General features: G+C 38.0%; 1 protein-coding gene across 2 annotated transcripts in view; it reads right to left on the reverse strand.

Moving 5' to 3' along the window:
- ADK (adenosine kinase) overlaps window positions 1–27,044 on the reverse strand; it is a 599,854-nt gene that overhangs the window by 295,802 nt on the left and 277,008 nt on the right. The gene's annotated exons all lie outside the window — the stretch shown is intronic.

A 27,044-nucleotide genomic window follows, 5' to 3' on the forward strand; every position in this document is an offset into this window, starting at 1 on the left:
ACAAAAAAATAAAAAAATTATTACTGGAGACTGTAAGATTGAAAATGTTTGGTTAAAGCATCATAAAAACAAAAAAACTTCAAAGCTTCCAAAATGGAAATAAATAAGAACCATAGGGTGCTTTATAGTCTAATCAAATACACTACAGTTTATAAAATCAATGTAAAAATCTGATCACAATCTTTGGACTACATTGTATTTGACTTTTGACAGCTAAAGAAATTTTTAAATCATTGTACTATAGAAATAAGAGAAAATCCAAAGGGCTAGTTTACATACTTAGAAGGCAACAAGAAATGAAAGAAAGGTTGAAGATATTTATCTTCTATATTTCATTTACTATATATCCACCCTTTCGCTCTTCCAAATTAGTTTTGTACTGATAAAAATGGGGTTCCCCCATTCAGGGCTGGACAAGGACCCGTGTTTCCCAAGCCTTGGCAATTTCATGTGAATTTCTTAGGCCTAGACAAGTAAGTGGACTCCCTGCCATTTTGCTCTGAGCTGGAGGGACTGCATTCATTTGATAATACACTCATCAACATTGAAAAGGTATTTTCCATCTGCTAAGTCTTGACCAAGTATAATTCTGAAGACCTTCTATCTCTGTAGAAAAAAAGATCCGTGAGAGACTTCCCACTTGGGTCTTTCCCTGTTCCAGAAGCTCTGGTGCTCTTTATATTCTTTTGTATGCCTTTCTATTTAATAAATCCTATCTCATCACTGATCTCTGGTCCATAGGTTCATGCTTAGAACCTGCGAGACCAGGGACATACTGCAGAAAGAAATTCTGCCAAGAATATCACGCTACAAAAGGATTTTATGGGCCGGGTATGGTGGCTCATGCCCGTAATACTAGCAATCTGGTTCGAGACCAGCCTAAGCAAGAGTGAGACTCTGTCTCTACTAAAAATAGAAAAACTAGCTGGGCATCATGGTGGGCTCCTGTAGCCCCAGCTACCTGGTAGACTGAGCCAAGAGGATCACTTAAGCCCAAGAGACTCAGGTTGCTGTGAACTATGATAAGACCACAGCACTCTACTTGGGGCAAGAGAGTGAGACTCAAAAAGGATTTTATGGTTCTCAGTATACAGTTTATACTCCTAAACATGGAATACATGGTCCTTCTAACCCTTATCTTCTTTTCTACCATCATCTCCCATTATGCTTCCACATGCAACCTTGCTTGGTGTTTCACATTTGGTACAGAGGAATGGTTAATAAGCTCTCTTTGACAAATGATTTGACCAGTGACTAGATTTAAAAAGCCACCTAACACATCACCCTCTTGAATCTTCAAAATGAATAGCACATATTAGTGGAGGGGTAGGTTGGCAGGATTCCTGGGAAAGTAAATTAAACAAGGGTTACGTAATTATGACAAGATTTTCCCCTACCCGCCAAAAAAATAGTAATTAGAATGTACAAGAGATAAATTATCACTCTTAAATCAGTATAAATGAAAAGTTAAAGCTCTTTAAAGTATATACTATCTATTTCAGCATTTACCTGGCAGAATCTGTTTCCAACATCTTTGCTGGGTTTTGGCTAACAAACTATTTATTTTTTCCCAACTTCTGTATTTAAAGGTAATAAAAATATATTTAAGCTGTATGTTTCAATTAATTCTAAATAACTAGTGAGATAATTCAAATAAAAATATTACAGTCATTAGTGTATTGATGTTTAAAAAGCTTTTTAAAAAAAACTACCTTTTTTAAAAAGGTTAGTTCGTGGTACAAATTCAACTCTGTTGAGAGAGGAAAGCAAACTGATGCTTTCATTTATTCTTGATCGTTTCCATTATCCTTTCTTAGAATTCTCATTAAACGATAACTTTCATTTCACTTTGTGATTTAGGTAAGGCTCAACACCCACTTCCTTTAAATAAAGAAACCAAGGTTAAGAGAGGTTAAATAGGGTGGCCCCTGTGGCTCAGTGGGTAGGGTGCCGGCCCCATATACCGAGGGTGGAGTGTTCGCTAAACTGCAACAACAACAACAAAAAAAATAGCTGGGCATTGTGGCAGGCGCCTGTAGTCCCAGCTACTTGGGAGGCTGAGGCAAGAGAATCGCCTAAGTCCAGGAGTTGGAAGTTGCTGTGAGCTGTGATGCCACTGCACTCTACCAAGGGTGATAAAGTGAGACTCTATCTCTAAAAATTAAAAAAAAAAAGAAGTTAAATGGCTCAGTGCAGATCAGGAGTTGAACTACCTACATAACTGTGGGGTTCTAAGAAAATAATTTACTCTTTCCTTCAAGCAGGCGTAAACATACCAAGATGTGTTACGACAGACATTCCAAGTAACTTCTTTTATATGTAAAACACTTTCCTTCACTCAAAGACACTTAAAAAGTATTGTGTAACAATAAGTGAATATATAAAAGTATGTTATAAACAAATATAGGAATATAGGAATTATTATTAATAGCATTAGCAACACCTTTTTACTTCATTAAATAAAAATTATATATAGGCAGTTCCTGAGTGACATACAGCTCACACTTACAAATGGAGGCTATTATAGTAAGTCCTTGAGTTACAAACATCTGACTGATGTACAACTTGCACTTATGAGCAGGGGCTATTACAGGTAATAAGTAAATGTACCTGTTTCAACTTACATATAAATTCAACGTAAGAACAAACCTACAGAATCTATCTCATTCATAACCAGGGGACTACTTACAATAACTACCACTTAGTTAAAAACTTGAAACGTCTTCAGTTGAATTATGAATAATAAGAAACATAAGGTGTTAATGCTGAAATTAATTAACAGCATTCACACTTGTTATTAACATGTTAATCACTAAGAAGTCAAGATATGTCCCCATGAATATATCAATGTACACAGCTATGATTTAATAAAAAAAAAAGAAGTCAAGATAAGGTAGGGGGAGCTGACAGTAGCAGATCTTTTCAACAGAGGCTCTACATAACATCTATAAATTTTATTTATTTTAGCATAAGGAGAGAAAAATATTTTTGGAAAAACATTTGAGCAAATATGTACAAAATAAATGTACATATAATAAATTATTTAAGAAAATAATTGAATTATTTAAAATATATTTACGATCCATAGTTTATATTTTTTCTAAGTTAGTGATTATGACATTAAAAATACAAATTCTACTATGATGTTTGTATTGTCAGTGGCTTCTTACTGTTTCTTTACTAACCTGTACCTTTAATCTTTTGCATGTAAGTACAACTATAGTCAGATGCTATGAAACTTATTATACTGTCAGAGGAAATGGACTTTGTGATTTCTGGTGAGAAATAAAAGAGTCATACAAATGAACCATTACAGGAAAAAATCTTATCTTTTATGAAAAGTAATGGATTAAGATATGAATGACCATCACCCCAGAACTCACTGCTGGATGCTGATTAAAAATAATTTAAACCGGGCAGCACCTGTGGCTCAGTAAATAGGGCACTGGCCTCATATACTGAGGGTGGCGGGTTCAAACGCAACCCTGGCCAAACTGCAACAACAACAACAACAACAACAAAATAGCCGGGCGTTGTGGCTGGCCCCTGTAGTTCTGGCTACTCAGGAGGCTGAGGCAAGAGAATTGCCTAAGCCCAAGAGCTGGGAGGTCGCTGTGAGCTGTGACACCATAGCACTCTACCGCGGGCAACAAAGTGAGACTCTGTCTCTTAAAACAATAATAATAATAATAATGATAATAATAATAATAATAATTTAAACCCCTTAACACAGAAATAAATAGAAATGACCTCTTTAAAAGAACAAACCCCCCCTTGGTGTGTGTCACACTTTATGGGGGCAAGACATGATTACAAGAGGGTCTTTACCTAACAATTGCAATCAGTGTAACCTGGCTTATTGTACCCTCAATGAATCCCCAACAATAAAAAAAAATAATAAAATTAAAAATTAAAAAAAAAAAGAACAAACCCCCTTTTCCATGATATAAATGATATGTTTATAATATAGTCATATGAAAGAGATGTTACCTGAGGGAGTAGCTGCTTTAGGGTACACTACCCCAAACTTCCCCATGAAACAGCGACTATCCATGTTTATTTATTTTAATAAACACTTCAAAGTACTCCAGGAAAGGAAGAACTATTTTGCTTGTAACAGAGAAAGGCTAGAGAAAAAAATTGAAGATATTCACCCTTCCTTGTGCGCTGTTGGCTCAAGCCTGTAATCCTAGCACTCCCGGAGGCCAAGGTGGGAAGATCACTTGAGTTCAAGAGTTCCAGACCACCTTGAGCAAGAGTGAGACCCTCCATCTCTATTATAAATAGAAACATTAGCTGGGAGCAATGACACATACCTGTAGTTCCGACCACCTGGGAGCCTGAGACAGAAGGATCACTTGAATCCGGGAGTTTTAAATGGCTGTGAGCTAGGCTGAAGCCATGGCACTCTAGCCTAGGGCCACAGAGTTAGACACAGTCTCAAAACAAACAAACAAAAAAACCAAAAAGAAACTACCACCCCTCAAAAAACAAACAAGAAAGGTATTTACTCTTTAAGAAAAAGGTCCAAATGAGTTAAATGATCAAAGAGGAAATAAGCATATTAACTATTATTATTAGAGACAGAGTCTCTACACATGGCACTCCCTGCGTGGAGTGCCATAGTGTCATAGCTCACAGCAACCTCAAACTCTTGGGCTTAAGTGATCCTTTTGCCTCAGTTTTTCTATTTTTAGTAGAGACACAGTCTTGCTTTTGCTCAGTCTGGTCTCAAACTTGTGAGCTCAGGCAATCCACCCACTTTGGCCTCACAGAGTGCTAGGATTACCCAGCCAAGATAATCATATTTATTAAATTCCAAATATGAGTTCATCACAAAGTGGACAACTCTGCCCCATTCAAAATTCCAAACCTCAGACCAAGATTTATCCTTAGGAAGGACTTTTCTTCCTCTCCTCTCACTATACATACTGGGCATCTTACCTAATTAATGCTTCAACTTAGCTTCATTAATTGTTAAGCCTTTATGGAATAACATTAAGTGAACCAGCATTTGTACGTGTTAATTTCTGTGTAGAAATGCATTTTAATCTCCACATAACTGAATTACAAATAGATTTTGGACACAATGGATGGCCTGGTAAAGGAGTGATGAAGAGCCACAGTTAATCCATCATCTTGATAGGTAGGTCGATTGCATATGCCTGATGAATAGGCAGGCAATAGAATTGGTGATCTATAAAGTTCTGGAATCCATTCTTCCTCACTGGTTTACCAATATCTGGGTTTCACTATAAATACTACAGTGTATTTATCCAATAGGAAATACAGTGGAATAAATAAGTTAATACTTACCACAAAACGGACAACTCTGCCTCCATTAAAATTCAAAGCCTTAGGCCAAGGTCTATTCTTTTTTTTTTTTGACAGAGTCTCAAGCTGTTACCCTGGGTAGAGTGCCGTGACATCACAGCTCACAGCAACCTCAAGCTGTTGGGCTTAAGCAAGTCTCTTGCCTCACCCTCCCAAGTAGCTGGGACTTACAGGCATCCGCCACAACACGTGGCTATTTTTTTGTTGCAGTTGTCATTGTTTGGCAGCCCGGGCTGGGTTCGAACACACCAGCTCTGGTGTATGCGGCTGGCGCCCTAGCCGCTTGAGCTACGGTGCTGAGCCCAAGATCTATTCTTACGAAGGACTTTGCATCCTTTCTTCTCATTATAGGCTCTGGGCATCTCAGCTAATTAATGCTTCAGTTTAGCTTGATTAATTAAGCCTATGGAACAATAAGTTAAAATTTCTTTATAAAATTAAGGAAAAAATAACAATACTTTTATCCATCTCTTCAAGGTATTACATACTCTTCCCTTTATAAATTTATGCCTTTAATTCTACAAATGATGGCTGGTACGGTGGCTCACGTCTGTAATCCTAGCACTCTGGGAAGCTAAGGTGGGTGGATTGCTTGAGCTCACAGGTTGGAGACCAGCCTGAACCAGAGCAAGACCCTGTCTCTAAAAATAGCCAGGTGTTGAGGCTGGCGCCTGTAGTCCCAGCTACTCAGGAGGCTGAGACAAGAGGATCACTCAAGCCCAAGAGTTTGAGGTTGCTGTGAGCTATAATGCCATGGTACTGTACCGAGGGCAACAAAGTGAGACTCTGTCTCAAGAAAAACAAAAAACAAAAAACTTCTACAAATGAATATATGTCTAATTATTTTTTTATTTTTTATTTTTTTGTAGAGACAGAGTCTCACTTTATTGCCCTTGGTAGAGTGCCATGGCATCACACAGCTCACAGCAACCTCCAACTCCTAGGCTGAAGCGATTCTCTTGCCTCAGCCTACCGAGTAGCTGGGACTACAGGCGCCCGCCACAACGCCCAGCTATTTTTTGGTTTGCAGTTCAGCCGGGGCCGGGTTTGAACCTGCCACCCTCGGTATATGGGGCCCGGTGCCTTACCGACTGAGCCACAGGCGCTGCCCTATGTCTAATTATTAATCTCTTTGGATGCTTTGTTCTTAGATGTACCAAGTGATCTAAGTCTAAAAGTTCTGTTAATACCATCTGGTTTTTAAAATAAAAGTTTTAGTGAGATCTAATTCACATATCATACAATGCATCCATTTAAAGTGTATAACTCGGACATGGAGTTTCCATTGGGGAAGATGAAAAAGTTCCGGAAATGGATGGTGGTGGTGGCTGTGCAACAGCACAAATCTACTTAATGCCGCTGAATTGCATGTTTAAAAATGTTAAACTTCAGGTATATGTTACCACAATAAAGACTAAAATTCCAAATGAAAAAAAAAATAATAAAGTATATAACTCGGGCGGTGCCTGTGGCTCAAAGGAGTAGGGCGCCAGCCCCATATGCCGGAGGTGGCGAGTTCAAACCCAGCCCCAGCCAAAAACTGCAAAAAAAATAAAATATATAACTCCATGGTTTATTCAATGATGTGCAAGTATGACCACAATCAATTTTAGCATACTTTTCTAATCCCAAAGGAAACCCTGTATCTATTAGTCACTCACCATTTCCCTACAACACTTCCAGTCTATGACAATTACCAATATACTTTCTGTCTTTATAGATTGACTTATTCTGGATTTTTCTTTTTCTTTTTTTTTTTTTTTTGGCCGGAGCAGGGTTTGAACCCGCCACCTCCAGCACATGGGACCAGTGCCCTACTCCTTGAGCCACTGGCATAGGTGAGATAGTATAGTATATGGCCCTTCATAAATAGTTATTTTAATTAGCACAAACTTGTTGCAGGAAGGATGAAAGTATGTCACCCTTTTAATTGTTAAACTGTGTAAACTTAATGTATTTTTCTTTCAGCTTTTCTTTTTTTTTCTTTTTAGAGACTGAGTCTCGCTTTCTTGCCCCATAGAGTGCTGTGTGTCATAGCTCACAGTAACCTCAAACTCTTGGGCTCAAGTTATCCTCTCATCTTAGGCTCCCAACTATTTAGTACTATAGGCATCCGCCACAACACCTGGCTATTTTTTAGAGATGGGGTCTCTCTCTTGCTCAGGCTGGTCTCGACCTGCTATAATCCTAACATTCTGAGAGGCTGAGGCAGGTGGATAGCTTGAGCTCAGAAGTGCAAGACCAGCCTGAGTAAGAGTTAGACCCTGTTTCTACTAAAAATAGAAAAAAACTAGTTAGGCATTGTGGCTGGTGCCTGCATTCTCATTTACTTGGGAGGCTGAGGCAAGATGATCACTTTAGCCCTCGAGGTTGTTTTGAGCTATGATGATTGCCACAGCACTCTACCCAGGGCAAGGGAGTGAGATTCTGTCTATAAAACAAGCAAACAAACAACAACAAAAAGCAATAAAACCAAACTCAATTATGTGTACTGGACTGGTGGCTCAAGCCTATTAACCCATATAACCCAGCTCTTTGGGAGGCCAAGGCAGAAGAATTGCTTGAGGTGAGGTATCTGAGATCAGCCTGGGCAGTAAGATCCTATATCTACAAAAAGTAAAAAAAAAATTATCTGGGTGTGGTGTGGCACATGGCTATAGTCCTAGCTATTTAGGAAGCTAATGTGCGAGGATTTCTTGAGCTTAGGAGTTCAAGGTTACAGAGAATTATGATCAGACCAGTATACTCCACCCTAGATGCAAAGGAAGACCCTGTCACATAAACATTTTTTTTCCAAGTATACAATACATAATTATTAACTATAGTCATCATGTTGTACATTAGTTCTCCAGAATCATTCATCTTAAACTGAAAATTTATACTCTCCAACCAGTATCTCTCCACTGGTTCCCCATCCCCCCACTTCCATGAGTTTGACTTTTTAAAGTTTTACAAATATATAGTATGTGTTTCTGTTTCATTTCACTTAGAATAAAGTACTCCAGGTTTGCCTATGTTCCTATAAATAGCAGGATTTCCTTCTTTTTAAAGGTGAATAATATTCGATTCTTTATATATACATCTATTTTCTTTCTCTATTCATCTGGTGAGACATTTAGTTTCCCTATATTGGCTATTGTGACTAATACTACAATGAACACGGGAGTACAAATATCTCTTTCACATACTGATTTTATTTCCTTTGGATTTATGTCCAGACAAGTAATTGCTGGACCATATTATAGTTTTATTTTTAAATTTTTGACGAAATTCCATATAGTTTTCCATAACGGCTGTACCAGCTTACACTCCCACTAACAATGTGGGAGTCACATGCATGTGTTTTTAAAAGATGAGGTCTTGCTATGTTGTTCAGGCTAGCCCAGAACTCCTGGGCTCAAGCCATCTTTCCATTTTAGCCTCCTGAGTAGCTGCGACTACAGTAGTTTGTCACTGTGCTTGGCTTCATTGTAGTTTGTGATTTGCATTTCTCTGATGATTAATGAAGCTGAGCACTTTTTCATATACCTGTTCACCATTTCAATGTCTTCCTTGGAAAAAGGCCTCTTCAAATGCAAGGCTCATTTTGTAATCAGCTTATTCGTTTTTCTTCTATTGAGTTATATGAGTTCTTTATATATTTTGGATAACTAACATCTTAAAAAATATAACATTTATAAGTATTTTCTCCCATCCTGAGAGTTAGCTGCCTTTTCATTTTGTTAACTATTTCCTTACCTATGCAGAAACTTTTTAGTTTGATGTAGTACTTGTTGAAGTTTGCCTCTGTTGCCTGTGCTTTTGGTATCATATCAAAATACCAATGCCAAGACTGCTAACAAGAGCATTTCTCAGGCAGTGCCTGGAGCTCAGTGGGTAGGGCGCCGGCCACATGCACCGAGGCTGGCAGGTTTGAACCCAGCCTGCGCCAGCTAAACAACAATGACAACTGCAACGAAAAAACAGCCAGGTGTTGTGGTGGGTACCGGTAGTCCTAAGAGAATTGTTAAGCCCAAGAGTCGGACATTGCTGTGAACTGTGACGCCAAGCCACTCTACCAAGGATGTGAGACTCTTGTCTCAAAAAAAAAAAAAAAAGGAGCTTTTTCTCCTATGTTTTCTTCTAGGAGTTTAAAGGTCTCAGATTTTATGCATAAATCTTTAATCCATTTTGAGCTGATTTCTCTTGTTGGTAGAGTTAAATTCCAATTTCATTTTTTATTTGTATGTGGATATCCAGTTTGGATATAATACATTTATCTATTCATTACCTGATAGATGTTTGAGTTATTTCTACTTTTTGGCTATTATAATACTGCTGTGAGTAAAACAGTCATGCAAAAATTTTTATGTAACCATAGATTTTCTGTTTTTCTTTCTTTCTTTTTTGTTGCCCTCAGAAGGGTGCCGTGATGTCACAGCTCACAGCAACCTCCAGCTCTTGGGCTAGGGCGATTGTCTTGCCTCAGCCTCCTGCCACATGTCTGGCTATTTTTTTTGTTGCAGTTGCCATTACATGTAGTTGTGACTACACGCACCCGCCACAACGCCTGGCTATTTTTTTGTTGCAGTCGCCACTGCTGTTTTAGCTGGCCGGGGCCAGGTTAGAACCTGGTATATACCCTCGGTATATGGGGCTGGCGCCCTGCCCACTGAGCCACAGGCGCTGCCCGTAACTACAGATTTTCACTTCTCTTCAGTATATATTTAGAAGCCGACTTGTTGGGTCTTATGGTAGCTCCATGTTTAGCCCTTTGAGGAACTGCCAACATTTTCACCAGCAAAGCATGAGAGTTCCAATTTTTCCACATCCTTGTAAATACTTGTTGTTATCTGTGTTTTTGATTATAGACATCCCAGTGAATGTTAAGATGAAGTTTCTTGTGGTTTTGATTCACATCTCTCTCATGGCTAATGATGGCATCTTTTCATGTGCTTATTAAAACCCTTTGCTTTGTGTATATTTGTTTTCATAAAGTGAAGATAAGGTCCTTAGTTTGTAAAACTAAGACTAACTAATGTAATGAAACTACAGTTAGCTTGTTACCTTTGAGAGCTTAGCTGAGGAGAAGCTCAATATACTAAGCACTTGTCACTCTAATTTATACTGCAATAGATCTTATTCTTCCTAGAAGATTGGTAGTTAAATAAAAATAGCACCCATGTTTTTTCATCTGTACCTGTCACATTGCCTCACAGGGCATATAGTAGGCAGACTCAATGAATGATGGATAAATCAAAACATTTAACATCTGACCTCATATTACCATCACAATGCCTAAGACAGAATGGACTGATACTATTCAATCCTCTTTTTAAAAATGATAGGCATATACAATTATGCCCTGAAATAGTAGGGATATTATAAAACTCCAAATTTCCTAATCCCAAATTTAGTTCTCATGGTGCTTTTGATTAGGCCAGAGACCTTTCATGTTCAGATGATTTAACTTTTCAAATATTAATATTTATAATAAAACAATATATTTTGGTTTACGAACATGAATGGTGATACTTCACTAAATTTTAAACAAAACAACAACTTGCTATCTTCTCCTTAGGATAAGCTAAAGCCTGAATAACTTATTCATTATTTGCAAAGTAGGCTTTCAGTGGAGACTTTTGGTCTCAAATATAAAAGGAAGAACTGGAAATAATTTTGTTTTTATAAATCTATATGGGCTCTAGTATTAGAGGGCCTGAGTTCCAGTCCAAATCTAACACTTTTGAGCTGGGTAAATTTGAGCCGATTATTTAATATCTCAGAACATCACTTTCTACATTTTTCTTTTTTTTTTAATTTATTAATAGTTTATTTATCACTCATATTCATAGCTCAGGAACACGGGTCAGTGACAGACATCTATGTTAATCAGCCCAAAGAAATTCTTTATATACCAAAATCACTTTACGCTCTGAAAGACACCAGCCTTCCTCATCTCCTCAAAATATTTCATAGAATCATGATTTCTGTAGAAATCTGCACATGCCTTCTTTCTTGGTTCAGCCACAGCAAACATATAGAAAACTGCAACCCCCAGAGATACAACAAATGCTCCAACAATGTGAATCCGCAGGCGCCTGGCCAAGAGGCCACGCATCTGAGGTTTGGCCAAAGCACTGGAAGCCATGGTAGTCACTGTCCTTGATGGGTATACCAACCTCAACGCGTACTTCCCGACTGAGGGACACATGACCTGCGATCTACTTTCTGCATTTTTCTTTTTTTCTTTCTTTCTTTTTTTTTTTGAGACAGAGTCTCACTATGTCACCGTTGGTAGAGTACCATGGCATCACAGCTCACAGCAACCTCAAACTCTTGGGCTTAAGTGATTCTCTTGCCTTAGCCTCCCAAGTAGCTGGGACTACAGGTACCCACTACAGGTACCGCTAGTTGTTTAGCTGGCTTGGGCCAGGTTTGAACTTGCCAGCCTTGGCGTATGTGCTGGGCGCCGTAACCACTGTGCTACAGGTGCCAAGCCATGTATAACAGAATTCAGAGGGCTATTGAGAGGACTAAATATGCATTGTACTAGCAAGCAATAAGCATTTATGGAAGTAAGCTATAATTATTCAAGGAAATACTGTAAATATATCCAACGTGGAATCAATTTTCAAATTGAAAAAATTCTTTATCTGCTACCAAGCCATTAGGACTACCCAAATACCTTGGACTATGAGGAACTAGGAAACAGAGACAGGAAAAAGATGACCTTGTGAACTTATATATTTTGAATTATATACTATTTACATGTAATATATATTCAAAATAGGTCAATAAAAACAACCAAATTTAATCATTATCTATTAAAATAAATAGCTTATTACAAGAAAACTATTTCTACATTATAAATTGGCAGAAATTGTATGACCTAATAACATGGGCTACTAACTCCCAACATATACGTTTATATGAAATTATTCATGTCTAAACACTGTAATTAAATCAAGCTGGTTTGTAAGGAAAATATGTGATTATTTCAAATTGGAACAATAATTTAAACATGAAAATTAACATAAAATGTTTTAACATTACAGATTTAATTTTATGTGATATCCCTAGAATGTTTGCTTGATTTATTATACATTAAAATTTTTATAAACACGAAGACATATTTGCAGATTTAAGTAAACATTTTCAATATAAAGGCAAACTTTCTTTTGGAAGCCAAGACAGATTATAATCCATTAATATATCTTTCAACAAAAAGGATGAAATCTTCCACTGGTTAGGCTGATAAACTCTTTCTTGTCAAAACTAAGCCTCTTTATCATGATAACCCAGAATAATGGTCGGCTGCTCCAGGAACTTTATCTACTTTACAGATGAAAAATCAGTTCTACTTTCATGGAATTAGATTAATGCCATAACAGGAAATACTTCTGGGGCTGAACTTGCTTCATGTCTTCAAAGCTGCCTGTAAATTTAAAGTACTTCCTGAACTTAAAAGATAAGACAGGAGAAGGAAAAAGAAAAACAGTACAGTGACCCCTTTACTGAAGAAAAATATTGCTTCCTGAAAAAGATGTTGAAAGCTACTTGCTAAAGGCATTATGCTCTAGAAAGCCTAGGGCAAGTCTGTTTTAGTCGAACATAAGGATTCTGGTCATATATCAGACAGTTGCTATAAATCTGTTCTTTCTATAATCCTTTTTGATAAACTTTCTTCAAGTCCTCTTGGTGAAAGCTAAAGTAATAACTTTCTCACCTTTTAATACATACAAAATTGCTCACTATTTTACATGTGACATTTTATAAAGGATTACAGTTTAACACATTTGGAAAAATGCTGACCACAAGCTCTAGAATTAAATTTTGGTTCAGAATGTAGATCAAAGGCACTGAATCCAGCTGACATATTATTAGGCAGTGTCATCTAACATAAAGAAATAGGCATTATCTGGAACATATAAAAGAGTTTTTAAAATGGTGATCACGATACTGAAGATGGTATATAGAAGACACATAATTAGAGAGAAAAGATACGGTCTATATGTATGCATTTGAACCTACCCATATGAAATTGAAGATGAATATAATAAAATGATTGCACAACCTAACAAGAAGGGATAAAGGAGAAAATAAGCCCTCTATAAAAAAAAGGAAAAAAACCTTACATCAAGTGTCTTATGCAGATTTGCATTAAAAAAATCACCCACAATTTAAAAAAAAAAAAGGTGACCAGTTTGGAGGCTACTGCAATAGGGCAGGAGAAAAACATTAGTGGCCTGCTGATAAAAGAAGAGTAATTGGACCCAGATACACTTTAAAGATAGGGACTTCCTAAAGAAAAAGGAACAATCAAGGATAACTCTTAGGGTTTGGCTAGAGCACTTGAGTCAAACCCTACAGTGGTACCACATATTGAGATGTATTAAACATGAGATGGAGATGGAAACAAGATTCTTCAAGACTTTTCTTTGCATATCACAAGGAGCCAGCTGGACACGAAGTGTGGAGGTTAGAATAGAGAATCTAACATAACAATGAGAGCATAAATACATAAAGAAATATATGAACAAATTAGAAAATTTCAGATTTTGTCAAACTTTTGAATTTATTGGTCTGGCCAGGTACAGTGGCTCACTCCTGTAAACCTAACACTCGTGGGAGGCCAAGGAGGGTAGACTACTTGAGCTCAGGAGTTTGAGACCAGCCTGAGCAAGAGAGAGAGACCCTGCCTCTACTTTTCTTTTTTTAATTTTTTTTTGTGGAGACAGAGTCTCACTTTCCTGCCCTCGGTAAAGTGCCATGACGTCACAGGACTCACAGCAACCTCCAGCTCTTGGGCTCAAGTGATCCTCTTGCCTCAGCCTCCTGAGCAGCTGGGACTACAGGCGTGCGCCACAATGCCAGACTATTTTTTTGTTGCAGTTTGGCTGGGGCTGGGTTTGAACCCGCCACCCTCCGTATATGGGGGAGCACCCTAGTCACTGAGCCACAGGTGCTGCCCCCTGCCTCTACTTTTAAAAAAATAATTAATTTATTGGTTCAAATTTCTTGTTAGAGATTTTTACTGATTAAACACTGTTTTTCAATTCTAATTTACTAACTTTTACTCTTTCTTTAACTGATGAATCTTATTTTATCTATTTTATTAATTTTATTTAAAAAGTGAAGGAAATGAGAAATATTTTACCACAAAATATGACATTTTGACATTCTGAACTGAAAAAGACTCAAGGTTTCTCTGACCTTCCTCTACCCCCAAATCACTGAAATTTCTTTATTTGCCTAAGATAAGAGCCACTAGGAGAAAAACTGTCCTTTTCCTTCTCTACCTGTGAGACCCCCGAGTTATGACTACATCTAAACAGACTCAGTAAGCAGATAAAGTTGCCGTGAGATGACTCACACTTGTAATTCTAGCACTCTGGGAGGCCAAGGGGGGTGGACTGCTTAAGTTCAAAAGTTCCTGACCAACCTGAGCCAAGGTAAGACACCAGCTCTCATAAAAATAGAAGAGTAAGCCAAGCATGGTGGTGTTTGCCTGTAGTCTCAGCTACTCAGGAGGCTGAGGCAAGAGGATGGCTTGAACCCAGGAGTTTGAGGTTGCTGTGAACTAGGATGACTCCATAGCATTCTAGCTTGGACAACAGAGTGAGACTGTCTCACACATACACACAAGAAGATAATGTTCTCACTCAGACTCATTTAACACCAAAAGGGAAATTATTTACCAGTTAATCTCCATCCCCATCTCTCCGTTGGTCCCTTCTCATTCTACACAGAATTGCTCTGTTGCCCCTCTCCCATAAACCATTTTATCAGAAAGGCATGTAAGCTTCGGAACCCCATTGGAGAGTTGAATCAGCATTTTCAGGGGGTCCCTATGTATAAATTAAATAAATTTGATACCTTTTTTTTTGTTAATCTGCTTTATTGGGAGATGATTTTTCAAGGTTTCCCTTCATTCTCATAAAGTCAGGCTTTTCTTTCCACGTTTTCATTTTTTTTGAGACAGGGTCACACGGTTGCCAGACTAGGGTGCAGTGGCACAATTACAGCTCACGGCAGCCTTGAAATATCACCAAAAGCTTGACACTTGTCTTCACAGAAGCTGCATCAGAAGAATGAGCACAAGTGGTTTGTGGAAAAGGAAAGAGAAGTTTATTACTTTGCCAGCAGAGGAGGAAAAATGGTAGACTATTGTCTTAGAATACCAAATTTCATACACAGAAGCAGAAAGTCAGAGCTTTCAAAAGAGAGTGGCCCACTGTGTCAACTGGTTAAGAATTCTAATAGTCCCATCTCTGCTGAAGACAAAGCCCTGGCCTCTGCCCACAGGGGAGGCCCAAAGGCCTCCATCATCACAGTTCAGCTGTACCACTTCTAGTAGGCAAAGAATAGAAGATATTCCCCTTTCCTTCCCAAGCATACCCTGAGGCAGGGATGCAGGTCTCAATTTCTAAAAACAGTGGGGGAAGTTTTAAAGAGACAGAAAAGAGTTTTGCCCAAATTTGCCTCCTTCTCTCTGTTGCTCAAGCAATCCTCTGGCCTTATCTTCTGAGTAGCCAGGATTACAGCAGGAACCACGGAACCTCATTTAAAGAAAAAAAACAACCAGCCTTAAGATTTAATTCTAGTGCCTCATTTTCTTTTTAATTAGTGTGTTCATATTTATAATTTCCTGTCCTCTTTTATCCTTAGTGGATTTTTAGATGCAAAATCATGTCACTTACAAATAGTTTCATTTCCTATCTGAAATGGAACTATCTCTATTCTTTTCATTGCTTATTTGCTGTGGTTAGTATAATTCTGAATAGAAATTTGACCAGCCCTAGGTCCAGAATATATATCATGTTTTTCCTATAAGTTTTCCATTTTATATTTAAATCTGTGTTCTGTTTTGAGCTAATTTTTGTCAAGGTTCATTTTTTTTTTTTTGCCTATGGATATCCAATTGCTGAAGCAACATTTTTATTTATTATTTATTTATTTATTTACTTTTGATACAGAGTCTCACTCTGTCACCCTTGGTACAGTGCTGTGGTGTCATAGCTCACAGCAACCTCAAACTCTTGGGCTCAGTGATTCTCTTGCCTCAGACTCCCAAGTAGCTGAAACTATAGGCACCCGCCACAACACCCGGCTATTTGTTGCAGTTGTCACTGTTACACACAGATTTTCTTCCACCTCTGCCACCAGACAGCAAGACAAAAACCCCTCCTTTTTTTTATCCTCTGCTTACTAAATGTGAAGACTATGTGAAGACTATGAGGATGAAGACCTCTGTGATGATCTACTTTCATTTAATGAATAGTAAACATCTTTTCTATTCCTTATGATATTCTTTTTTTTTTGAGACAGTCTCACTGTCTGCCCTGGGTAGAGTGCCGTAGCATCACAGCTCACAGCAACCTCAAACTCTTGGGCTTAAGTAATTCTCTTGCCTCAGCCTCCCAAGTATCTGGGACTACAGGCACCTGCCACAACGCCTGGTTAGTTTTTGGTTGCAGTTGTCATTGTTGTTTGGCAGGCCCAGACTGGATTCAAACCTGCCAGTTCCACTGCATGTGGCTGGCACCCTAGCTGCTAAGCTATAGGCGCCGAGCCCTTTATGATTTTCTTAATACCATTTCATTTTCTTCCAGCTTACTTTAAGAATACAGTATATGATATAATTAACATATAAAATATGCACTAATTAACTGTTATGTCACAGGTGAAGACTTCTAGTCAACAGTAGGCTATAAGTAGTTACATTTCTGGTAAGTCAATAGTTGTACTCATTATTTTTGACCACTTTGTGTGCTCCCCAACCCCATGTTGTTCAAAGGTAAACTATATATACATACACAGTTGCATATGTCTGTATATAATATAATTTTGTATCATCTATAAAAGAAAAGTGAGCAAATATGTATTCACAAAGTTTGTTATATTAACAACCTCAGTTACCATTCTGGTTCTCTTTATTTTTTCTTTGTGGATTTAGTCTGCTATTTGGTGTTGGTGTTATTTTCTTACTCCAATATAGCTTTGTTGCCACTTACTTCATTTCTGCTGTTATTGTCATATATATTACATTCTGGAAAATGATACATAGTGAGAATAAAGAAAACAAGGGCAGAACAATAGGAACAGAATTTGGGTTGCAGATCAATGAAAGCAAAAGCTATAGTCAAACTATGAATATAACCACTGCAACAATACCTTGCTTACTCCAGTTTGGGGAAGCCCCTTGGCAGCACAGATAGAGGGCACAAGTGTCCTCGGTAATTCTGACATCATTGTGTCATCATTACCATAAATTATTGTAAAGGGCTGTGAAAGCCATGACACCACTGGGCCTTTACAAATAAACTGAAAAATTCCCTATAGGATGGATGGGAAGGCATCACATTCTTATTGGTCAAAGTCACAATGTGAGAGAAATGAAAAAGGGAACTGAAATCACTGTCTGCTTTACCTGTGCCTGTGCCAACTGCTTCAGAGTGTACTATTGTCTGTTTATTTAAATATCTCTGTTGATTATTGAGATTTTTTTTTTTTGAGATAGAGTCTTGCTCTGTCACTCAGGCTACAGTGCCAGAGCCTCAGCCTTGCTCACAGCAACATCGAACTTCTCTGCTCAAGCAATCCTCCTGTCTCAGCTTCCAAGGTACCTGGGACTACAGGCCTCTGCCAGCATACTCAGGTAATTTCTCTATTTTTATTACAGATGGGGTCTTACTCTTGCTTTTGGCTGGTCTTGAACTCTTGACTTCAAGCAATCCACCAACTTTAGGCTCCCAGAGAGCTAGGATTACAGGTGAGCCACCATGCTCTGCCAATTATTGGTACTGTTAGCAGCCCACTTCCCTGTCTGGGAGTGTGTTTGCTAAATAAAATGTTCTACTCATGCTTCACAACTTTGGTGTTTGGTTTCCATTCTTTGTTAATGGACACAAGGACTGAGGGAGATTACACGCTTCTTGTGTCTCTATTCCCTTACGCATAAAACGTGAATGTGTATTATATCCATATAACCACACTCCAACAAATTGGCAAAATTCCTATGAGGAACAAGTAACAAATCTAATAAACCACAAAATATTATATAAATATATACACACTACACATATATCTACAAGCTTATGATCACAATTCCATCCAGTAATTATCACTCTTCCATAATACATCATGAATATCCTCCATACTATCATATCTTCCTTGGATAATTTATATGGTAAAAACTCAAAATCTCTTATGTCTTCAAACAAATCTTCTCTTTCATCCAACATGCTATGTAATCTGTCTCCTACCACCATCTCTCTGGAATAGTGATTCCCAGATTCTGTAGTTAGGGCCAAGTTGGTTTTTATTCCCCTGTCCAATATGGCACCATATATGGCCCTAGTGTATATGAGTAATGCAAGGAACTTTCCACAGGTGCTTCCCAACATTCAAAGCTGTCTATTTCTTGTTCAATGAGGAATCTGATGATCACACACAAGGAAGCTGGCAGTGTTAAGAAAAAAATTATGTAAGGCCATTAGTTTGGACTGAGGTCTTGTTCCAGGCCCAACAGACTAAACCAAAGTGGAGTCACTCATACTAGATGGAGTTCCACACCAAGAAGCTGAAACTAGGTTGTTTGACATTCCAAAAAATTGACAGAAAGAAAGACAATAGCCAAATTCCCAAGTTGGCCAATCTGCTTTTTGTTTGTTTTCTATTTCTGCTTTCCCCAGCCCTTTTTTGTCAATAAAGACAAAATTCTCTGTTAGAACACTCAATCTACTCTACAGAATGAGGTGTTGCTTTATTCTAGAATTACAAATAAAACCCAATTAACATCTTCAAACTTGTTGTAATTTTGTCCTTTTTTTTGAGACAATCTCACTCTGTTGCCGCACACTATAGTGCCATGGTGTCATAGCTCACAGTAACCTCAAACTTCTGCGCTCAGCCGCCCAAGTAGCTGGGACTACAGGCATGTGCCACCATGCCTGGCTAATCTTTCTATTTTTAGTAGAGATGGGTCTCACTCTTGCTCAGGCTGGTCTCAAGCAATCCACCTGCCTTGGACTCCCAGAGTGCTAGGATTACGGCGTGAGCCACGGTGCCCGGCCGTAGTTTTGTCTTTTTACAGAGCCAGTATAAACTTGCTAAAAAGTTTTTAAACACTCTCAATTTTGATTTTTCATGTATTTCATGACTTTGATCAAATAGTTCTCAGACCACTCTTTCCATTACTGAAATTTTGTTTTTTCACTGTCACTACTCATTTTACTCACTGATAAACTCGTATCTTCCAAAACGATTTTAATTTTTTCCTTCTCAGTGTCAGAAAGAACATCTGAGGAATGCTTCCTTCACCATTTACTAAGCATTCTTCAGGATTTTTTTTGGTAGGCTGGACGAAGTGGCTCATACCTGTAATTGTAGCATTCTGGGAGGCTGAGATGGACAGATAGCCCGAGCTCACAGGTTTGAGATCAGCTTGAGCAAGAGAGAGACCCCATCTCTAAAAATAGCTAGGTATTGTGGCAGGCACCTGTAGTCCCAGCTACTCAGGAGGCTGAGGCAAGCGAATCGCTTGAGCCCCAGAGTTTGAGGTTGCGGTGAGCAATAACGCCACAGCACTCTACCAAGGGTGACAAAGTAAGACTCTATCTCAATAAAAAAGAGTGCTTTACATTTTTCTGCTTGTATTCAAACTCATTGTATGTATATATACACAATCATTCCTTCTTCTGGATTTACTAAATGAGCCATGATTCTCTCAAGTCATCCAAAAGGGTAACCCCTAACTCATTTCTATCTATCACACTCAAACATTCCTATACTAGGGCCCTTGCATCCTACCCTAATTTCTTACTTCGTAAGGTTTTTCTTTTCTCTTCCTTCAACCTAAACTAAAGTAACACCTTCCTAATTAATGCCCTGTAACTAATCTTTCTCAGTTCTAATTTAAGATAAATCAATGTACACAACACAGTTTTGATCATATTATTTCCCTGCTTACTCAAAACCTTTCGATAGTACTTCATTGCTTTAGTGATCCATACCAATTTCAAATTTTACCACTATTACTCAGTAACACCTTCCTAATTAATGCCCTGTAACTAATCTTTCTCAGTTCTAATTTAAGATAAATCAATGTACACAACACAGTTTTGATCATATTATTTCCCTGCTTACTCAAAACCTTTCGATAGTACTTCATTGCTTTAGTGATCCATACCAATTTCAAATTTTACCACTGTCTATTACTCTCATATGAATCCATTTTGACAAGTCAACGATTCCCTTAACCTAGAAACACAAGCATCTGTAAATAGTTAGTGAATGAATGACTGACTTCTATGATTAAGACATATGAATTCAAATAATTTTAAAAATAATCATCATACTGTTTATATCATGATTATATATTCTTATTTTACTAAAACAATTCCATAACCAATGTTATTTTCAAAAGTCTAATAAGTAATATTGCTGCTGGTTTTACTCCTGGATGAACCACAGTCTAGCCTCCTGCTGTCAATGAGAAATGCATTAAGGCAGGTCACATGGTTTTCCTCATGTCAACAAATGATGGCTCAATTAGGCAGATAAGTATCTACAGCCCTCAGCAGAATCTTCAGTCCATTCTTTGCAGTTTAGAAAAGCACTTGGTTAGCATTAGAGCCAAGGAAAGGAACACTTGTAATTCTTCAAGCATTCAATTAAATTTCTTAATTCAAGACTGGCTATTGAATGTTTCCAAATACAAACAGTGTGGAAGTAGATGTTCATCATGAATGAGCACTCTAAAATCTGGTGTGTATGTAAATTTCTTAATGAAATGAGATTATGACATTTCTGATGTACTGTTTGTAGTATAAACACTTATGGATGATCCACTTTGGTAATTTTGTCATGAACAGATGATTCTATGTTGGGTTGCTAATTAATGGGCAGTGTTTGCTTGCATAAAGCCAAAAGAATTTCCAACTAAAAGATACACAGAGCTATTGCTCAGTCACTTTGTAAAGTAAAGCCATGTATACTTAATGAAAGGAAATTTCAGGAAAGTAGAGTACAAAAGAAAATAAGGAAGCAAAAAAGGTCCCGGAGTAGTCAAACATTTAGCCCTCAGATGATTATTCTTTTCTAAAAATCCTACCTTCTGAATTAGATTTTTCATACCCTAAGAATTAGAAATAATAATAAAAAAAAGGAGATTGTTGAGGAAGACATAATAATAGTTCCAAAAGTAGTTAAGTTAGGAAGTATATATAAGCACTCAAATATGTCAAAGTTTTGAGTTTATTTAAAATAAAAGCAAATAAATGTATATATTATACTTAAAGAGATCCACAGAATAGCTCCATAAATAAATAACAGATACTATAGATGATAGTCCTGTGTCATAAAGAAAAGTGAAAGAAAACTGAATTATATTATTCATGAAATTGATGAAGATTATAAATTTGAAAGATTTCTGAATAGTTCCATCTATATCTGGAAGAATACAATTTTAGGTTTAATTTCTAGGCTGGGCTGGTGGCTCATGCCTGTAATGCTAACACTTTGGGAGGCCACGGTAGGTGGATCACTTGAGCTCAATAGTTGGAGACCAGCCTGAGCAAGTGCAAGACGCTATGTCTAAAATTAGCCAGGTCTGGGTGGCACCCGTTGCTCGGTGGGTAGGGTGCAGGCCACATACACCCAGGCTGGCAGGTTTGAACCCGGCCTGGGCTTGCTAAAGAATAATGACAACTGCAACAAAAAAATAGCTGGGCATTGTGGTGGGCACCTGTAGACCCAGCTACTTGGGAGGCTGAGGCAAGAGAACCGCTTAAGTCCAAGAGTTTGAGGTTGCTGTGAGCTGTGATGCCACAGCACTCTACTAAGGGCAACACAGAGAGACTCTATCTTTAAAAAAAAAAAAAGCCAGGCCTGTAGTCCCAGCCACTTGGGAGGCTGAAACAAGAGAATCACTTGAGCCCAAGAGTTTGAGATTGCTATGAGCTGTGATGTATGGAACTCTACCAAGGATGTCAAAGTAAAGACTCTTGTCTCAAAAAAAGTTTAATTTCTGCCCAGAAAAATTCTGAATAAATTATCTATCACTAAACTAAGTTTTAATAATACTAATAGCAGTGCTAAATTATCTAAATGAGAAAAGGTACCTAAAAATCATTTATCATTGTTACCAGCACAGGAATGTAATGTAAGATATCCCTCAATAACATGGAAGTAAAAGTTATTAGTAATGTCTTTTAGTCAACCATAAAACCAGAGTAGGATCAGATACGTAATATGGCCTGTTTGAATAAAAGTATATTTAAAAAGCTAGAAAAAACCATATTCTGAAATAAAACTAAAAAAATAAATGAATAATAATTAAGTTTTTAAAAATCTAGAAAAAAATTATGTGGTGGGTAGGAGTGGTATTTTTTTTTTTTTCTTTTTGAGACAGTCTCAAGCTGTCGCCCTGGGTAGAGTGCCATGGCGTCACAGCTCATAGCAACCTCAAACTCTCGGACTTAAGCAATTCTCTTGTCTCAGCCTCCCAAATGGCTGGGAGTACTGGTACCCGCCACAATGCTCAGCTATTTTTCGTTGTTGTTGTTGCAGTTGTTATTGTTGTTTTAGCAGGCCTACGCCAGGTTTGAACCCACCAGGCTCAGTGTATGTGGCCAGCGCCCTACCCACTGAGCTAATGAGGGCCACCCTAGGAGTGGTATTGATATTACTATGTTATGAAAGAGGGACAATCTTAATCTCCTCTATTTACTCCCCAAAAGGAAATACTAATGCCACCTATTAAAGAAGAGCTCAGAAAGCCTTTGTTTATGGACTTTAATTTTTTAGATTTCTAAAATTTCTAGACTAAGGAAATTCAAGTTCCTTTGTCCTGATTTTAAATTTGGTATAAAGAAAATACTTATGTTGGGTGGCGCCTGTGGCTCAAAGGCGTAGAGTGCCAGCCCCATATGCCAGAGGTGGCGGGTTCAAACCCAGCCCCAGCCAGAAAGTGCAAAAATAAGCAAAAAACCTCTTATGTTTCAAGGCAAGTTTGTCTACAGAAATAGAATGTACAGATTAAAGAGACTCAAGCATTTGAGTTCATGTTACAATTATATTTCCTACTATAAATGAATAAGTCAACCTAGTGGTGTCTGAATATCATTTGGAACTTGGTAAATTGAGTCTTCTCAATTGACTCAAATTGAGTCTTCTCAATTTACCAAATTGCCTTCTCTCCATCTCTAGCATCCAACTGTCAATGCATCAAAAAAAATCATGAGATCCCCTTCAAAATACAGAACCTAAACCATATTCAATTCCTCCACCACTAGTCTAAACCACCATCATCTCTCGTGTTCTCGTTGTCCTCCCTGCTTCAACTCTTGTCCAACTGCTATCTATTTTCTACAAAGCAGCCACAGTGATTTTAAAATATAATTAAGAACATGCCATTTCTTTACCCATTCAATGGCTGCTTTTCACTCTGGGAAAATCTAAAATCTTACAGACCTGGTTCATACTGCCATTCAAAGCTCTTCTCCTTCCACTCTCCTTGCTGTGAGTCACACACTGTTCTCCTTGCTGTGTTTCAAATACTCCACCCACATTTCCACCTCAAGATCTCCTCTGCTTGAAATGTGCTTTCCCCAGATTGCCATATGGCTTTTTCCCCTTAAGGCCTCCTCTGAATGTCACCTTATAAATGTCATTCCCTACTATTAACATTTATTCCCTACTATTTATTGAGCGATTACTAATGTGAAGATTAAAAACTTAGTAGTCCAAAATAAATGAAATCTTATGGTCATGTAACTTGTACAAAAATTGGCACCAACCAAGATGTCCTTGAATGCGGTGAATAAATAAATTTGTGGTATGTTCATGGCCAATAATATTTATCAATAAAAAGGAATGGAATATTGATATAAGCAACAATCTAGATAAATCTTCAAAGGCTTATAGCTGAATCTGGAGCTGAGCAGAAAAAGTCTGTCCCAAAAGGTGACATAGGTATGATTCTTTCATAGTCATTCTTTTTTTTTTTTAGAGACAGAGTCTCACTGTACCGCCCTCGGTAGAGTGCCGTGGCGTCACACGGCTCACAGCAACCTCTAACTCTTGGGCTTCCGCGATTCTCTTGCCTCAGCCTCCCGAGTAGCTGGAACTATAGGAGCCTGCCACAACGCCCGGCTATCATAGTCATTCTTGAAATGGCAAAATAGTAATGGAGGACAAACCAGTGGTTGCTAGAGATTAAGGAGGGGATTAGAGTGGGAGGACGGCAGGAGGACAACATGAAAGAACATTGTGGAGACAGTTACATTTGGTATCTTGACTGTTATCAGTGTCAGTATAATATCTGTGGAAGAAGTTACATCAGGGGAAAAATGAGTAAAGAATACTACAACTGCATGTGAAATTGCCAATTATCTCAAGATAAAAGACTAATTAAAAAAACAAAGACTTAGACACAAGTCAATGTGATAGGTTCAAATCCTGGGTCTGCCCCTTATTAGCTTTGAAAGCTGGAGAGAGTTAAAACCTCAGTATCCCTGTTTCTTCATCAATCGAAAGAATAGTACCTATCTCTTAAGTCTGTTTGAGGTAAATGAATACATGTAAAAATATTAGAATGGTATGTGGCCCAGAATAAGTGCTGTATAAGTATCAGATATTATTAATAACTCCTTAGAAAATAATAGCTGTCGGCTTGGTGCTTGTAGCTCAGTGAGTAGGATACCAGCCATATACACCGAGGCTGGCGGGTTGGAGCCCGGCCCTGGCCTGCTAAACAACAATGACAACTCCAACCAAAAAACAGTCAGGCGTTGTGGTGGGTGCCTGTAGGTCCAGCTACTTGGGAGGCTAAGGCAAGAAAATTGCTTAAGCCTAAGAGTTTGAGGTTGCTGTGAGCTGTGATGCCACAGCACTCTGAGGGCAACAGCTTGAGACTCTGTCTCAAAAAGAAAAAAAGTACTTCGTTCAATTCTCTCAATTCGTTCAATGCCTCTCTGTTAACTTCTGATGATTGCATATAGTCCATAGAGTTTCTTGGTTTGTGACAGGATAACTCCAGTCTCAGCCTCCATTGTGGATTTAGTGTGACCTTAACTTGTAAAGATCCTGTTTCCAAACACCCTCACATCCATAGATTCCACAAGTTAGGATTTGAACATATCTTTTGGAGGAACACAATTCAACCCCCAATGCCTACCAAAACCAAAGCTCCTCACTGAATTAGTTGGCTTCAAGTCTGGGGCAGGGAAGGTGTAAGATGAACCTAAAGCAGCAGTTCTCAACCTTCCTAATGCTGCGACCCTTTCATACATTTCCTCATGTTGTGGTGACCCCCAACCATAAAATTATTTTCATTGCTACTTCGTAACTGTAATTTTGCTACTGTTATGAATCATAATGTAAATATCAGATATGCAGGATATATTTTCATTGTTACAAAAGGGTCGCAACCCACAAGTTGAGAACCGCTGACCTAGAGTATCTTATAATGTCAGTAAATACATTAATGCTCAAAAATCAAATGGGCTGTTTGTTGTAATTATATAGAAGCTAGCTTGAAGGGTTTCCCTCTGGCCAAATCTGGAAAAGTTTGAACATAAAAAATTAAATACAACAATGAATTACCGACTATTGAAAACAAAAGGAATGCGAGAGATCATCAATGGAGAAACGGATGAATGGATAGAGCAGAAAGATATTTGAAGACAGCGGAATGCCAAAGATTTACTGGCAAATGTAGAGAGTGTGCTAGAGGTGGGAGAAAAAAAAAATCCATTGTTTTGTAGTTGTCATAGGAAAGATTAGAATAGGCAATAATATCAGCAAATATAATATCAAAGAGGAGATATTGATGAAGAATAGCATAGTTACATGGTCTTGAAATGTCTTCACAAAGAGTGTTTATTAGTTGTAGGGGAGGAGTGAAAAACAGCAGTGCAGTGGAGAAATCAGGTTGGCTTAATCGTTAACTGGATAATCAAGATTCATCTGTTGCTACCATTTTGTTTATCATTTGTGTTCACTCCTATTCTTTCTCTTTATCTGTGTATGTACATATTTCTAATATTCTCTTGTGATTGAGACATATCTATACATAGATAAAGACATACACACACACACAGATACATACATACACACATAGGGTGGCTATGTCAACATCTTGAGTTTGGATTTCTGGCCTCTTGAGCTATGAGAGAATAAAGACAATCACAGGAAACTAATGTAGTGGGAAATGGTACTGGGGGTCACCTACTATTTGTGTGACTTTGCTCAGCAATATAGCTTAAGAAATATATGAATACATATTTCCACATACGTAAAAACATATACAAAAACACATACATGCACATCAATATACACATATACATAAACATATGAAGGCTGTCTGGAAAGTACCCAGCCATGTAATATGAAAAAGAGACAAAGGGCGGCGCCTGTGGCTCAACGGGTAGGGCGCCGGTCCCATATGCCGGAGGTGGCGGGTTCAAGCCCAGCCCCGGCCAAAAATAAAAAAAAAAAAAAAAAAAGAAAAAGAGACATATCTGGTTGGATACTTTCCAGACAGCCTCACATATCTGCACAGATAACCACCAACCCATCCACATGGTGTTCTTTCCTGTCTCCTTCCATTCTTTATCTGTATTCTTTTCTTCCATAGTGAGAAGAACCCAGGCTCATAACAGTATCAACTCATTCATTTGCTCAAAATAGTTTCAGAATGAATTTCCTCCTACCACTAAAATAAA

This window comes from Nycticebus coucang, chromosome 3 (genome assembly GCF_027406575.1).
Source record: "Nycticebus coucang isolate mNycCou1 chromosome 3, mNycCou1.pri, whole genome shotgun sequence".
NCBI classification, from domain to species: Eukaryota; Metazoa; Chordata; class Mammalia; order Primates; family Lorisidae; genus Nycticebus; species Nycticebus coucang.